Here is a 17,313-nt window from a genome sequence, read left to right on the forward strand (position 1 = left end):
CGCACTAGCCGTTTTAGCGAGCGCTAAATGCTAACGTGTCCATAGGATATAATGGACGCATTAGCGTTTAGAGCACGCTATTATTTAGCATGCACTAAAATAGCTAGCATGCCTTAGTAAAAGGACCGCTATGTCTTCTTTTCATTTTGGAATGGCTATCTTGCTCGGTGACTGCATAATCGCGCACGAGACACCAGCACGCTGACAATCCAGCGCTGACAGTTCAGCGCAAGACAGAAGCGCGCCATCGAAAAACTTATTTTTTAAGAGCTCCATCAGGGAGCGTGGGGGAGGAACCCCCCCCCCCCACTTTAATGCATAGTGTTCACGCTGCCGTTTGGGGGGGGGTACAACCCCTCACATTATAGGCAAAACGGAACTTTTCCTGAAAAAAATCAGAAACTGTTCCGTTTTCTCTATAATGTGGGGGGGTTGCACCCCCCATCCCCCCAACGGCAGCGCGAACACTAAGCATTAAAGTGTGTGTGGGGGGTTCCCCCCACACCCCCTGTTGGAGCTCTTAAAAAATAAGTATTTCGGCGGCGCGCTTCTGTCTTGCGCCGAATTGTCAGCGCTGGATTGTCGGCGCACTGGTGTCTTGCGCGCCACTGACTATGAACCATCTTGCTCTATATTTGGAGCCTGCTCAATTGTTGACAGTGCTGTATCTAATGGATTCCCCTTCTCCTTCCATAAAATTGACTCCAGCTCTATAACTTCCTGAATTAATCAAACCCAATTATCTATCAAATTAAATAAAAAGAAGGGAGGAGGATTGCATTGATTTCCGTATGTCTTCAGTGACCCACGGCAACAAGAGGGCATCTGTTGAAAATCAGGGGTGGGAATTTCATGGCGGACACCAGAAAATATTTCTTCACCGAAAAGGTGGTTGATCGCTGGAATAATCTTCCACAACAGATAATTGAGGCCAGCAGCGTGCCAGATTTTAAGAAAAGATGGGATTGGCAAGTGGGATCTCTTCATGGAGGTAGTTAGGGGGGTGGGCCATTAGTGTGGGCAGACTAGATGGGTCGTGGCCCTTTTCTGCCATCATGTTCTATGTTTCTATGTTTCTATAGCTCACTCCACTGGATAGTTCAGAAAGAGATCTCTTTTAGGCAATAGTATTCACTATTCCTATTCCACCAATCACTTTTAAATATAGCAATTGGTCATTCTGCTATACCAAAAAGAGAGGTTTAGATATAGTTAAATCCCTCACTTTCATATTCTCACCAGACACAGAGTTAGCAGTAGAAGAACTCTCATCAGTCTTAAAAGTAGGTCATTGGTTACAGTAAATAGAAAAGGCAAGCCCAGTCTGATCAATTTTCTTTCTGATAAGACAGATGTTTTAAAAAAATAGATACTGATCTCATCGCAAGGGGATTCAGAAACAGATGGACACACTTTTCATTTGATATATTGCCTATCATGAGGCAATACCTAGGTAGTTTATAATATCAGAAAAAAATAATGCTGGGTAAGTAAGATATTAAGGGAGAATAGTGAGGAGGCTAAGCTGATAGATATATATATAAAGAAATTATTAGGAAACATAAAATATTGATAAATAAAATATTAATCTATGACACGAAAAAGAGGAGAGATTAGTGTACCTAAAACTGGCAAGGGAAGGTGAAGGGAAGGCCTCCTGCAATGCACTCACTATTGGTGCTAATTTAAGAAAAAAGAAATGGTAAATTATTCAAATGGAATGAGTCAATCAGAATGAAATGTCTTGTAGAAATAAGTTTCTAAAATTATCTTAAACCTATTTGTGTGTACTGTGGTAGAGTGTTTCAAAAAGTAGGGGTCACCACACTAAGGAGCCTTTTACTAGGGCACATTGGGCTGTTCGAGAGAGCATTTTTCTGGTTAGCTCCAAATCTATGGAATGGGTTACCAGAGGAAATTCAGGCAGAAACTTGTTCTAAAAATTTTAAAGCCATGTTAAAAGCTAATTTTTTTGTTTTGTTTGTATAGCCTTTAAAGCACCTGCCTTATAGCTCACGTCAACAGGGTAGTACTCCAGAGACACTTTTAATGGAACAAGTTAGTTTTGCATTTAGGCCCTGATTCTGCAAAATACGTCCTTTGGCCGCCTAAGTACCAATTATCATTTGTTAAAACCCTTAATTGGCTCATTAACTACTTAGATTGGATGCCTAAAGCACGCCTAACTTTAGGCATGACTTAGGCGCCCTTTATAGAATCAGGGCCTTAGTATTTAGAGTGAGTACGATAGGTTGGAAGAATTCTACGGATGACTGTGGCTAGGTCACTTGTATTATACAAATGGAGTTCTTTTTCTCTCTTTTAAGATATGATTGTTACCATAATTTTGTAAATCACCTTGATCTGATAAGGCTGGACAGTTTATCAAGTTTTTTTTTTTTCTTTACAGAAATATAATACTCTCTTAGTCATAACACAAACTAAGAACAGAAATTTAAACATCCATAATAAATCTTCTAATACAGTCCACAACCTGGGGAGAGGAGACAAGATGAAATAAAGCCCCTCGGGAAGGGGGACATATACAAAAGAAAATGAAAATGTTAAGAAATAGAGCAGCTAGATCTTATCCTATCCAAAAAATTAAATACCGCATGAAATAACCTGTATCATTCGGACTGTGTAGAGATTCCTTTACCTTCAAGGAAAAAACCTAATTGGGCAGGTTCAAAGAAAATATATTTACTCCCCTGATAGGAGACGAAGCATTTACAAGGAAATCTCAGCTGAAAACTTGCCCCCAAAGCAATCACTTTTGATCTATAAGACAAAAATTCTTTCCTCCTGGATTGCGTCCACCTCGAGACATCAGGAAATATGTATACCCTTTCCCCCAAAGAGGTAATCTGCTTTAAATTAAAATATAATTTCAGCAACATCTCTTTATCTTGAAGAAATACCAACGAGACCAACAATGTTGCCCTTCCCTGAATTTCAATAATTGAACATTTTCATCTACTAAAGCTTTTTCTTTCTGCACTTGTTTTAAATAATAAATTCTTTGTATCGGGGGAAGACTTGCTTCTGGTATATTTAAAACATTCAACATAAAGTTCTTAAACAGTTCTTGAGGTGACATAAACTTGGCAACCGGAAAATTAAGAATCCTCAAATTCAAACTTTTCTGCTGGTTTTCCAGGTTTTCAATCTTCCTCAAAATCATCATTTTATCTGTTGTTTGTTTGGTAATTAAATTCTTAGTCTCAGTTGTCACTTTATCTAAATTTTTTTAATCCACTTGGTGTTGCTGGGTAATAGTCTCTAAAGAACTTATCCTGGAAGTAGAATTCTGAGTTATAGAAACAAAGTTAGTGCATACCCGGTGAAGGTTCTCAATCGCAGACCAAATAGAATCCAGGGTAACAGCCTGTGGTCTCACCAATGGTCCAAGGAGGGAGATATCAGCCGACTTTGGTATGGCTTCTGCACCAGAAAAAGAACTCTGGGCTCCTGCAACCTCCCCACCGCTGGCTACCAACGGCTCCTCTCCCCCTGAACACTGCGTCTCCAACATCGGAGTCAGCATAGCTGATTTCACTTTTGGGTTCACCTCGGGTAGAGAACAAGCCTCCCCCCACACACCAGGGGAGCCCTCTTGCCAGATCTGCTGCGCCGACGTTTCTCTGGGTTTGGGAGGGGTATGCGGTCCTCGTGGACTCAGCGAGAGAGACATCTCGCTGTCCAAGCTGTGGAGTTCCCGCTCCACAGCAGCAGAAACGCCCGATATGGAAGGAGGGACTGTAAACGCTGTAATTAGAGTCTTCCTCGGCGTCGAGGAGCCCGAGGTAGGTGGAGGGATACCCCTCGGTTTTCCTCTTCTCTTAGGCATGAAAAAAGCTGTTTTAATAATAAAGTTGAAAGGAAAATTTCTCCTGCAAGAGGGGAGTGCTCCTCTCAGCGTCCTGCTCAAGATGCCATCTTGCCGTTTATCAAGTTTTGAAATAAACATAAATATACAGCTTAGCACATGCTAATAGAACTAGCATACGCTAAATGCTAAGAAGCCCAGGGGTATATATTGTGCTTCTTAGCACTTAGTGCACACTAATGTCCATTAGTGCGCACTAAATTTACACTAACCCCTTCTTTTAAAAGGTGCCCTATGTTTTTTAGCGCGCGATAAATATTAGCATCCGTTAAACATGTGCTAAACGCTAATGCGGGCATGTTATCCTATGGATGCGTTAGCAGTTAGTACACGTGTTGATTTAGCACACGCTAAACGCGCGCTAAAACGCTTAGCACACCTTAGTAAAAGAGGTCCTAAGCCTTAGTAAAAGAGCCCCTTAAACAATGATTACACTTCACATGAATCATTAAAGGCCCTTTTACTAAAGCTTAGCCTCATTTTATACCTACGGAACTTCGAAAATGCTAATGTCTATTAGCACAGGCTAAGTTTTAGTAAAAGTGCCCCAAAGTGCAATGGTGTGCAAAGAAGATTCTAAGAAGAGTTTCAAGTTTAAGTTTTCAAGTTTCAAGTTTAATAAAAGATTTGATTAATCGCTTTATCTGAATTCAAAGCGATGTACATATTAATAAAATTAATTTGTTAAAAATATTACTACAATAAATAAAACAATCTTGACTTAAGACAAATGCAACAATACTGGAAACATAAGGAATTTATGGGGAGAGTTTACATTATAATAAAAGTATAGAAAGACATGAAGGGAGAGTACATAAGGGAGGGTAGGGTGATGGATAAGATAAAAAAAAAATAAAAAAAAAATAAAAAAAGGTTTTCTAAAATCTTTTTTTTTTTTTTCTTTCTTTCTCCTTTCCATTTTTTCTTTTTTTGAAAGTCATGTCATGATTAATTTAAGAATGCATCGTTGAAGAGAAAAGTTTTCAATTTACTTTTAAATTTATTGACGTTAGCTTCTTCCCTTAGATGGCTGGGGAATGAGTTCCAGGTTTGGGGAGCGATGACAGAGAACATAAACTGACGGCGCGTATTTATAATTTTTAAAGACGGAATAGATAATAAATGTTGATCTGCAGATCTTAATGTTCTATTGGTAGAGTAGGGGATTAATAGGGCACACATAAGTGCAGTATATACGGAGTAAGCAAATTATGTAGAAAAGACGAAAAGCTAATGTAAAAAGCCTGTTCAATGGTCACATGTGTGAAAGAAATAAGATGCTAGACTGGGAGTCAGTGTTCTCTTATTAACAATGGAGGAAATGAGATGTACAAATGAAAGGACACCGTTGAAAACAGTTTAAGTAAAATATTCAGTCATACTTATCCATTTTGAGTACGGCAATACTATTTCTTAGTGGAAGTGGTTTTTTTTCTTTATGACCCTCTTTTACAAAGGTGCGCTAAGCGTTTTAGCGCAGACTTAGCGCGCGCTAAATCAACACATGTGCTAACCGCTAACGCATCCATAGGATAACATGAACGTGTTAGCGTTTAGCGTGTGTTTAGCGCATGCTAATATTTAGTGCGCGCTACAAAGCTTAGCGCACCTTTGTAAAAGAGGGGGCTCTGTATATTGTAAGGTAAGATTCAAATAGGTTAATCTATACAGTAATATTTCAGATGTCCTCCATTTACTCGCTAATAGTCTCTTGTCAGTATTTAGGCCCCCTTTTACAAAGCCACGTTAGGCTTTCTTATCGCTTGCTGTGGATGCTCATAGAATTCCCATGAGTAAATATCAATCTTTCGGTATACAAAGTGGGGTAAGAGACAGGAGTTCTTCCAAGGGTGATCAGAGAAGCTCATCCTGATCCACTAACCTCTTACAATGTCAATATGCAGTACTTTGCCATCAAAACCATAGAGTATTTAGTGACTTAGGGCTAGATTCACTAACCTGCCCGATCGTGACCGATCCATGTCCGATCCGGGCAGGTCCGATGGATTCTTCAACCAGTAATATTCAAATGGGGACGATCGGAGGAACGCCCCCCCCCCCCCCATCTGCCAGCATGGATTGCTAGTGTGTGATCCCGTTGCATGTGCTCATGCATTTAAGACCCGTCCGAGCCGCAACATTTTAAAAAAAACTTTACTTATTAGGCCCAGCGAGCCCGTGGTTTTAACCTGGTTTAAACCCAAGAACAGACCGCAGCATCTCCATGCGAAAAGAGGCAATTTTGAGAGCCCCGTTGACCCCCTTTAAATCTAAGATGGGCAGAAAGGTCCCCTCCTTCTTGGGCACCACAAAGTAAATTGAGTACCTGGGGGGGGGAGGGGGGTACTGAAACAACCGCTTTGAGATCTAGCAAATGTTGAAGAGTCTGGCGAAAGACCTGCGGTCTTCCATGCCATCTGACACGGGCTCGCTGTGTGGGGAAGGGCAGGAGAGATTCTAGGGAGAGTAGGGCGGCAGGCAGGAGAGATTCAGGCGGTGATTTGGGAGAGATTCGGGGCAGCAGAGAGCAAGGCATGCAGCGAGCAGGGCGGCAATGGAGCTGAAGAGTTGGAAAGGACGTTTGCGACTGGTCCGCAGCAGCAATACACATTGGGGTAATTCTATAACAATACATATAGGGGCATTGTTATAGAATTACCCCAATGTGTATTGCTGTTGTATAATATGAAATGCCCCAATCTATCTGACTGATAGCTTCATTATAGCCATACATAAAAATAGTAGAAAAACACATACTTTGTTTAATTTCCCCACCCATAAAAGGTTATAAAAATAAGAAATTCCTCAATCATGTTCTAGCTTCTCATGAAAAGAAATTTCATTCATTGCTGCTTTCCGCTGATTCTTAAAAACATTTCAGGAAAAAATTGAAAACCTATTTTTTTCCTTAAATATTTGACTAATTAATCCATTCTTTCTAAGTAATATGTTATAATTAATAATTTTTTGTAAACCGCATAGAACTTTTGGTAATGCGGTTAACAAGTACATTGTAATGTAATGTAATGCATATATGCTTTGAAGGGATCATCCAGGCCATGCCCACAACACACAAGCTTAAAATTTATGGATGTTTCTTCTTCCACATATAAATAGCCCCTTCTCTAAAATCACTCCTTATATGTATTTGCAATTTTCCACAGGCTGATCAGCCTTAAATAAATGGAAATGAAATCTAATCCTTCTAAAATCACCTCCATAATGTAATATCACTTCTTCTTTGCTAGTATAACAATACTAGCATATTTTTTCAATAAATGATCCACTCAAAATATAAAATTAAATAAATTATTGTAGTGAAGAGTGCTCAGTGCTCTTTGTCTCCTGCAAAGTTGGTACCACTAAAAGAGCAAATTTGGGACCATCATGCCACTTTTTAGAAGGTTAGGGAGGCCTCACTGGGGGTCCCTGTCTACCCTACCCCCCAGGCATGCCACAAGAGAATGGCTGCGCCGGGAGATTTTAACTATTCAAATTCTCCCGCTGCCCCTCCCCTCCACCTATCCCTGCCTAGCTCCTTTTCTTCCTGTCCTTCCCTGGTCCCCCTGGACACCCCCCCCACCTTGTGCCTGCCACCCACTACTCGCTCCGGGGCTTTCTCTGTCGCACCAGAGATATCTGCTACACTAGTTAATTCTATTTCCAAATGTAGTACTGCTACCTTAATCAATAAAATTGAAATATAGTGGCACTTATCTTGATATTTGTAATTCTTTATTTAAACACTGTAAGTACATCACAAAGAACAAACATCAAGACATGGCATAGTCCAACAGAATAACTCAAGTAGCTAGTTGTGTTGGTAAGATGCAACTATATGGCAGCCCAGCAGGATATTTTTCTTGTTCTTTTATGCTTCAAAGTGGTTTGTGCTCATAAAGTGCAATTAGCTTGGCTGCTCCTCTGCTTAGACCTAAGTTTCACCCAAACATGGCTTCCTCAGGAGGAGATAAAACTAAAATGAAATAAAAATAGAAATAGAAATAAAATAAAATCACGACAAAAATAAAATAACACTATAAAATTGCTACCTTGTTATGAACACCTTCCACCTATACTTAAAATAAATGTTTTTCTCCCCGCAACACATATTAAAAGCATATTAGATACTTTTATACTCCTATTGATATTGTGTATCATGACACCCAGAAGATACCTATTTGGCACCTATTCTACAAAATAAATTGTTAGATATGTGCTTATAATTTACACATAACTGGTGTAATTGCTTAATTCTAAAATCCAGAGATATGGATATAACTTTTAGCAGTGTCTCTCAAACTGTGTGGTGTGCCCCAAAGAGATTCCAGGTGTACCACAAAAGATTCCAGAATTTGACTTTAATTTAAAAAATTCCCTAGGATAGATGACATGCATGTCGCATATACAAGAATCTGTCAAGTTGGATAAGCGACAGAATCAAATTTTAATATAAACTTGAAACAAGCACTATGGGGCTCATAAACGAAAGTGAAAAACGTCCAAAAACTGGCCTAAGTCGGCACTTGGACGAACATTCCTCAAAAACGTCCAAGTGCCGATAATAAAAATGGGTTTTGGACGTATTTCTAAATGACCTAGGCCTTCATAGTGCCGCTGAACGACCAAAGCTGTCACAAAAACCCACCTAAAGTCACCAGATAAGCACTGCAAACACATAACACAGACCCCCACACACTACCCCAGTGATCACCGACCCCCCCACCTCCATAAAAATTTTATTCACAACTTTAAATTGCAGCCTCCAGACCATCATCACCTGGCCACCTGGCATAGGAAAGCCTAGTTGTCCAGCACAGAGGCAGCTTAAGTCTCTTGGGGGTGGGTTAGGGACCCATAGAGAGGAGGACCCATGCCCATAAGCCCCTGTAATCACTGCATTGATACTTAAACATGTGCACTCCCCTATACACCCCAAAATCCATTTTTACTGGCATATAAGTGGCTCCTGAAGCCATAAGGGCTATTGGGGTGGTAGATAAGTTGGTCTAGGGGATTCTGGAGGTGGTTTGGAGTGCTCATCATGACCTATAAGGAAGCTGTAGGGAGGAGAAGCCATGGCACCTTTTTTGTGAAGTTCATAGCAGTGCCCTGTAAGGTACCCCACTATTTAGATGGCATGTCTAGGTGTTCAATCCATCACTTTGCATAACCCTCTCACGCCCAACAGGGCTTGTTCTAGGCGTTTTGGACTTGGACGGAAAGTTGGATGGAAATGTGGTATAAAGATGGACGATTTAGCGGCTTGGACGATCAGATCGGCAGGACGTATAATTAGATGATTTTCAAAAGTAAAAAAAAGTTGGACGTCTCTTTCGAAAATGTGTCTTAGGCTCTTTTTAACTTTGGACGACTTGCGAGATGGACGTAAATGGACTTAGACGTCCCTTTCGATAATGCCCCTCCACTCTTTTATGTGATTGGTCCTTGAAAACTAACGGCACTTAATTTTAGTTTTATTTTTAATTTTTTTATGCAGTAGTTATGCTAACTTGAGCAACAAAGCAATCAAGGCTTTGTTACCATTTGGATCTTCTTATCTTAGAGAATTTGGATTTTCAACTCTGACTGAAATTAAATCGAAAAAAAAAGAGAATGACTGCAGATAGTGGATGATGAAATGCATGGTGTTGTACGCCGAAACACGGCTCATGTTGGGTCGTTAAAGATAAGTCCATGGTCATTGAGGCCCTTTGTGCTTTGTTTGCTGTATTGATTTTAATTTATGTGTATGATTTCTTTCATGGAGTTTTGCATCATTAAAACAAAGGAAAAGTACCCAGATAGTTTGTATTCATGGATTTCGAGGTAATACATAGAAATAAAACAAAACAAAGACAAGAAAATAAGATGAAACCTTTTTTATTGGTCTAACTTCATACATTTGTTGATTAGCTTTCGAAGGCAATGCCTTCTTGTTCAGACCAGAAATGAGCAAACATTGACAAATCAGAATATAGAAGTAAAATATAGAAGCATTTCAATGATAGTCTCACAGAGAGAAGGATGAGTAATCAGAAGGTGACAAAGCAGTATAATTTTATGGTTTATAATGCGATAGGAAGCCCAGATTTGTTAGGTGCTGTCTGATGGGTGCAAAAATATTTTACTATTTTGACTTCAAAGGTCTTATGTTTCTGGTTTTTTACATTTTCCTTTTAGCATTCACACTGTAAAGTCATTGATGCAGTGCTCTGGTTTTGTAAAGTGTCATGCCACAGAAGTGACATTCTGGTTGGCATTGTGATGTCTGTGTAGGTTGCCTCTTGTCTTAAGCATAAGAGCATAAGAGTAGTCTTACTGGATCAAACCCATGGTCCATCAAGCCCAGTAGGCCGTTCTCACGGTGGCCAATCTAGGTCACTAGTACCTGGCCAAAATCCAAGGTGTAATAATATTCCATGCTACCGATACAGGGCAAGCAGTGGCTTCCCCCATGTCTTTCTCAATAACAGACTATGGACTATAGCATCCTTCACATTTTTTTGCATTGAATGATATATACCACAATTGAAGTTGAGCATGTGTAGGATACCCTAATGCTGAATGCTGTGACTGACTGTTCGGTCTTGTGATATGTGCTAGCGCAGTTTGCAGCCTGATATACCCCCTCTTTTATGAACGCGTAGCACGGGTTTTAGTGCTACTGCCGGCACTAAAACCCACGCTACGCGTTCATAAAAAGAGAGGGATAGTGCAGAGGTTTGTGCATTCTTTTCTTTTTCAGCTTCGATTGGAAGCTTGCTCTTAACTAATTTTTGTTTCAGATTAGGTGGTTGTCAGAAGGCTGACAATGCTGCCATTGAAAGCTAATAAACAAAAGTGATATTAGTCCAATAAAGAAGGTATCTTATATGTCTGCTTATTATTTTTAAAAGTGGACTAACACATACCATACCACTTCATTCATGGGTTTCGATAAAACAAATTTTCAAATGGCAACTAGATCGGCATTTTCTCTTTGAAAAGTCACTTGAACGTCCAACATTACAAAAAGCACCTGCTGAACTTCAGTCTAACTGCTGGTTTTCAAATTTGTCCTCATTATAATTTCTATAGCAGTCTCTATGTATTGATAATGCGCTCTTTCAGTTCATGATAATAATAATTTCCATATTTGACACGCAAACAGTAAGCATTAAGCTCTGAGAAGTCTCACTAGGGATTTGTGGTGTTGTTGATAATTATCTGAGAGAGGGTTCAGTGCCCTATATGTCATTTCTTTTATGAAAGCAATAATCCCCTGCTATCATGAGAATGAACAGAGGAAGAAAACCAAAATGTGCCTCTTTCATCTCGGCATTAATGCGTGCAGGGGATATTTATCTTTTCAGGCACTGTTGTTATTACAAGAGAGGGATCTGAATATTTTGGAATTAGAACATTATAAGATCAGCTTTGCACAATTTCCTGAAAACCAGATGCTCTGTATGGAAAGTTTTCACCGACTGACTCATCCCAGGTTGGCAGTATAGTGAAATATTTAAGCTCCAGGCACAAAAGCATTGCCGTCCTTTCTCACTGCCGCCTCAGTAGCTTACTGCTGTTAAACTGATGGTAGCTTGCTCAGTACCCCAGCTCTGTAGAGGAGCTGTAGTCGGTAATGGTTGGTATGTCCCACTAGGCAGTTGCTTATGGGAAATCCTTGTACATAAACACTATTTATTCCTTAGGACCAGATTTAAGACCAAAAGCATTTGGGAGGCCAATAAGCAGCTTTTCATTTTGTCTCCTTTTACTTCTTTCTCTCAGTAAGCCAGGCATGCCGAAGACTGTGTTCAGAACCAACCATTTATTAAAGTTGCTTCTTTTGGCAATCAAGATAAAAAAGTGGCAGCTGCAAAAAATAACAAGTAGCAGCAATTATTATTTATAATGGCTGTTAGTTTATTCACTCCACACTCCATGCTCAGAGAAAGGTCTACTCACCTCTTAGAGCAGTGCGTCACAAACCTTTGAAGCTGTGACACACTAATCTTGGGGCAGCGGCTGGAGGGCACCCGGAAATGCACGGGCATCAATTTGATGACATCACATGCATGCGCGGATGTCCTCCAGCCACAATCCTGAGCCTCCTATTCCACTGGTGGGGGGAGGGGGGTGCTGCAGAAGGAGAAGTGAGGAGAAGGAGCAGAGGTTCAGGTGCCAGATGAGTGACTAAAGGATGTGCCTCTCATCATGAGAGTCACGTCCTCTTAAGTAGTCAGCCAGCTCAAGTGCCCCTCCTCCTTGCCGGCATCTCAGGGTACACCTGGAATCTGCCATATCACACAATTTGCAATAAAGTCTTAGAGAATGACATGGGAACAAATTTGACCCCGACCCTACGGGATCTCAATATCCCGGTCTTGTCCCTGTGAGTTCTGCCCCTGTCCCATTCCTGCAAGCTCTGCCTTAACGCACAAGCTTTGAACACTCATGATTTTAAAGTGTTTGAGGCTTGTGCAGATGAGGATAGAGCTTGCAGGAATGGGGCAGGATCCTGCGATGATGGGGAAAATTTGTCCCCATGTCATTTTTTAGGCAGGAGCACAGCACAGTTTTTTGGGTTGTTGTTTTTTTTTTTTTTAAAGAAAATACCTACCACTGTTGGTAACAGTGCAGTACAATTCACTGTAGTTTCTAGTTACAGTTCTTAGATGCTGCTGCAGTGAAGTTCATGAACCACGATACTCCAGATGTAGATTTTTTTGTCATTGGGATCAGTCCTTGGGTCCTCAGGAGCCCTGTAGCTGTAGTAGATAATATCTTTCCTTCAGCCCTACAGCTGTTACTGAATTTGCCGCAGCTAGGAACAATCCAGGTCATCTTGCTGTAACTGCAGAAAACCCAGCTCTCCTTTTTCCTCAAGTTAGTAGGAGGGATATAGAGGGTTTCCTGTCCCCTCTAAAATCCAATAGGGCAGGTATTTAAGTGACTTTCTATCACTTAAATCAGGAGTGTCCAACCTGTGGCCCGAGGGCCGCATGCGGCCCAGTGAAGTATTTTGTTCGGCCCTGGTCAAGGGAGATGCAGTGTTTTCCTCTGCTGCCCCTGGGTGTTTACCGTCTTGCCAGCTCCCTCCTCTGTCTTGCTGCAGCATTTGCACATTTGTGCGGCCCCAGAAACATTTGTTTTGGCCAATGCGGCCCAGGGAAGCCAAAAGGTTGGACACCCTTGACTTAAATGTTCTAGGATTCATCCTTGCCCTTACAATGCCACCTAGAGTAGTATAATATGGTTTAAATGGGTAAGGTTTAGGCTCAAAAACTCTCCTCTTAGAGGCTGGGGTGTATCAGGAATCTAAGACAGCAAGCAAGGTTTATAGTTTCCTTCTGCACCTAGCTCTCTACTAGTGGCGTAGTAAGGGGAGGGGGGCAGGCCGCCTCAGGCACTGTCTTGGTAGAGGTGCCGGCACCTCTCTCTTTCTACATGCCCCCCATGCCCTTTCCCTCCCCTCCCCCACCGAGCATGAGCCTTCATTTCCTCCTGTACCTCCAGCTTTTCGCCGGCATGAGCAGCAGCTCCAGGAAGTGATGTCAGAGGGAGAACTAAGGACAGAAGAGGTAGAAATTTGGAGATGTTGCTCGCACCAGGGAAGTTAAAGAGGTGTGGAGGAAGGGGAAGGGAAGGGGCGTGCACAGCCGGGGACAGGTAAGAACTGGGGGAGGGGGGGATGCGCCTCCACCCTGGGCGTAGGGTTACCAGATTTTCCATCTGGAAAATCCGGACTCCCCTAGACACGCCATTGTGTCATATCTGCACATGCGCGGATGCCCTCCTGCACGAAGGAAAGCGTTTCAAAGCCCAGACAAAGTGCCGGTTTTTTGAAAAGTCATCCAGACCCCTGGACATGTCCTCGAATGTCCGGATGTCTGGTAACCCTACCTGGGCGCCGTCAACTCTCGCTATGTCACGGTTCCCTTTCTCTGATTATAATAGAGTATTTCACTCTCGGCTTCTCCTTCTTTCTGGAAAAGGATAGAATCTACAAATCAGATATTGTTCTGCCTACCTACCACTGAGATCAGAGGAGAGGTAAAATCTCATTGATTAAAGAATTAGCACTGTGAATTTAAGCATCTACTCATATTGCTAGATTACCAGCTGTGACAATAGCAGGGTGAAATGACCTGACTTGGGATGAGTTCAATCTCTCTGTGTGAAATGGATCCAGTAAAACCTGAGCATATAAAAGAAAATAATAATAATAAATGTCACCTATATGTGGGTTTAGTAGGTATTTTGTTGTTTTGGGGGTACTCACACCTGCTTGCTGCTCTAAGAGCAATGGTCATTATATCTACAGCTGTCATAGAATCTGGTATATACTGTCACTTTCATGGGTGGGAAGGGTTCAATGATTACTGGGAGACTGAGTGGTCATACTCTTATCCTTCCAGTGGTCATCTGGTCAGTTTGGGCAGCTTTTTGGCGCTTGGCTGTAATTGAAACAGGTCTAGCTCTAGATGTACTTTTTTTTTGGCCCGGGACATTTTTACAATCATAAGCCCGGCCTAGTCCCATCCAAACCACGCCCCCAACATGCCCCCGTGAGATTTAGATGAACTGTGGAGAAAAATATCTTAACAATGAGTTTTGGAAATAGAAATATAGACTTTTTTTTTTTCATAAAACTGTTCATCTGCCGCTTTGTGCCATTTTTTGAACAGTATTCTGTTTCAAAAATAAGCCCCTAAGATTCCCAAATACATTTTGGCCTCATGACTACCAATATCAGATAAACTTGAAAAGCTACTGTCATAAAATCAGATAAGTGCATAAACATCGCCATACAGGGACAGACTGAAGTATCAACAAGCCCAGTATCTTGTTTCAAACAGTGGCCAATCCAGGTCACAAGTACCTGGCAAGATCTCAAAAAGAGTAAACCAGATTTTATGCTGCATATTCCAGGAATAAGCAGTGGATACTTCCAAGGCAATTTTAATAAAGGTTTATTGGCTGTAGGAGCTCTGCTCAGTGTACAGCAGCAGCTAAGAAAGCAAATAAACTAAACTAAAACTTAGTTTTATAGACAGAGTCATCAACAAAGAGGAGCTCGACTCAGTTTACAATAATGTAAAACATAATACATAAATTTGACAAGAAAAAGTAGACTGCAATAGTTAATTTCCAAAATGTTAAGCAAACAAAAAAGTTTTCAGAACTTTCCGGAATAAACTTAATGTAAGTGGTAAAGCATTCCAGAATTCAGTTAATTTAAAAGCAAAAGAATAATTAAATCTGTTAAAGATTCTGTTTTTATCACTGAGAGAGGGAAATGTAAGTTTTAATTTTTGAGAACTTCTGGCAAGATGAGATCTATGAACATTCCAGTCTAAAGGAATCAAAGTGGCAAAAATGCCAAATAGGATCTTAAATGCAATACAAATGCACTTAAATTGAATTCTGAGATACAATGGAAGCCAAGGGGGTTACGTGATCAAATTTACTCTTACTGAAGATAAGTTTAGCTGCAGTGTTGGACGGAGGCAAGCCTGCTGGCCATACGTGTGAGGAGCCGTCCGGTCCAACTTGGAAACTGATGTCCCGCCCCCCCGATCCAGCCGGAGGACATCTTACATTAAAAACGACCCAGCGCACCACTTCATAGAAGCCAGCCAGATCGGGCCGGCGTGGGAGCCCTGCTCCGCCCCCCCGATCCAGCCGGAGGACATCTTACATTAAAAACGACCCAGCGCACCACTTCATAGAAGCCAGCCAGATCGGGCCGGCGTGGGAGCCCTGCTCCGCCCCCCCGATCCAGCCGGAGGACATCTTACATTAAAAACGACCCAGCGCACCACTTCATAGAAGCCAGCCAGATCGGGCCGGCGTGGGAGCCCTGCTCCGCCCCCCCGATCCAGCCGGAGGACATCTTACATTAAAAACGACCCAGCGCACCACTTCATAGAAGCCAGCCAGATCGGGCCGGCGTGGGAGCCCTGCTCCGCCCCCCCGATCCAGCCGGAGGACATCTTACATTAAAAACGACCCAGCGCACCACTTCATAGAAGCCAGCCAGATCGGGCCGGCGTGGGAGCCCTGCTCCGCCCCCCCGATCCAGCCGGAGGACATCTTACATTAAAAACGACCCAGCGCACCACTTCATAGAAGCCAGCCAGATCGGGCCGGCGTGGGAGCCCTGCTCCGCCCCCCCGATCCAGCCGGAGGACATCTTACATTAAAAACGACCCAGCGCACCACTTCATAGAAGCCAGCCAGATCGGGCCGGCGTGGGAGCCCTGCTCCGCCCCCCCGATCCAGCCGGAGGACATCTTACATTAAAAACGACCCAGCGCACCACTTCATAGAAGCCAGCCAGATCGGGCCGGCGTGGGAGCCCTGCTCCGCCCCCCCGATCCAGCCGGAGGACATCTTACATTAAAAACGACCCAGCGCACCACTTCATAGAAGCCAGCCAGATCGGGCCGGCGTGGGAGCCCTGCTCCGCCCCCCCGATCCAGCCGGAGGACATCTTACATTTAAAAACGACCCAGCGCCAACGGCGCGCCGCCGTTCGGCGTGCCGACGAAGGCGCACGACAAAGGCGCCTGCGCCTTAGTGAGCGCCTTCGTGGAGCACCTGAGAGGAGCACCTGCGGACCTTGGAACCGGGAACACCTACGCCCCAAATACCACTCCACAGGACCTCCTGCCGACTTCCAACATAAGGTAAGAAGCGTGAGTTCCCCGCTCCTCCCCCTCCTCCCAGCACGAAAAAACCAGCCACTCCCGATCCAGCCGGGACTCAAAGGGAGAACCACTCCTTCTATCTAACACTCCGAACCAGACATCAAAAATGAAGCTCTCCCTGCATACACACACTCTAGCCACCCTTTTGATAATCCTCCTCATTTCTAGTTGGAAAGCAGCAGCAAACAACTTACCCACCACAACCACATCCTCCAGTACAACCAACTTCCAACTTCCAAACAGAAGAATACTCACATCAAGAAACTCAAACCACCACGCCAGCACTCAACACCCCATCACTGTTACCTGGAGAAGAAGATCAACACTTCCGAAAACAAAATCTCATCCATCTCCCACAACACTCATATACCCGGAAACAACTCACATTCCCCAGACTGACACGACCTCCCTTACATGTGCCTATGTTAACATCAGAGCACTAGGACCCAAAACAGAAAACATAAAAAATTGGATAAAAACAGAAAAACTTGACTGCCTATTCCTCACTGAAACCTGGTTAACCTCAGACACAGACCCTAGAATAAAAGAAGTATGCCCGCCGGGATACAAAATAACAGTAACCTGCAGAGAAAAAAAAAGAGGAGGAGGACTAGCAATAATATTCAAGAACTCCCTAACTCTAAACATACTTGAAAAAACATCCACTCCGCAAATGGACTTCCTAGCGTGTCATCTCACAAACCCAACACTAAAAAACTCACTAAA

The sequence above is a fragment of the Geotrypetes seraphini genome, chromosome 1 (genome assembly GCF_902459505.1).
Source record: "Geotrypetes seraphini chromosome 1, aGeoSer1.1, whole genome shotgun sequence".
Classification (NCBI taxonomy): Eukaryota; Metazoa; Chordata; class Amphibia; order Gymnophiona; family Dermophiidae; genus Geotrypetes; species Geotrypetes seraphini.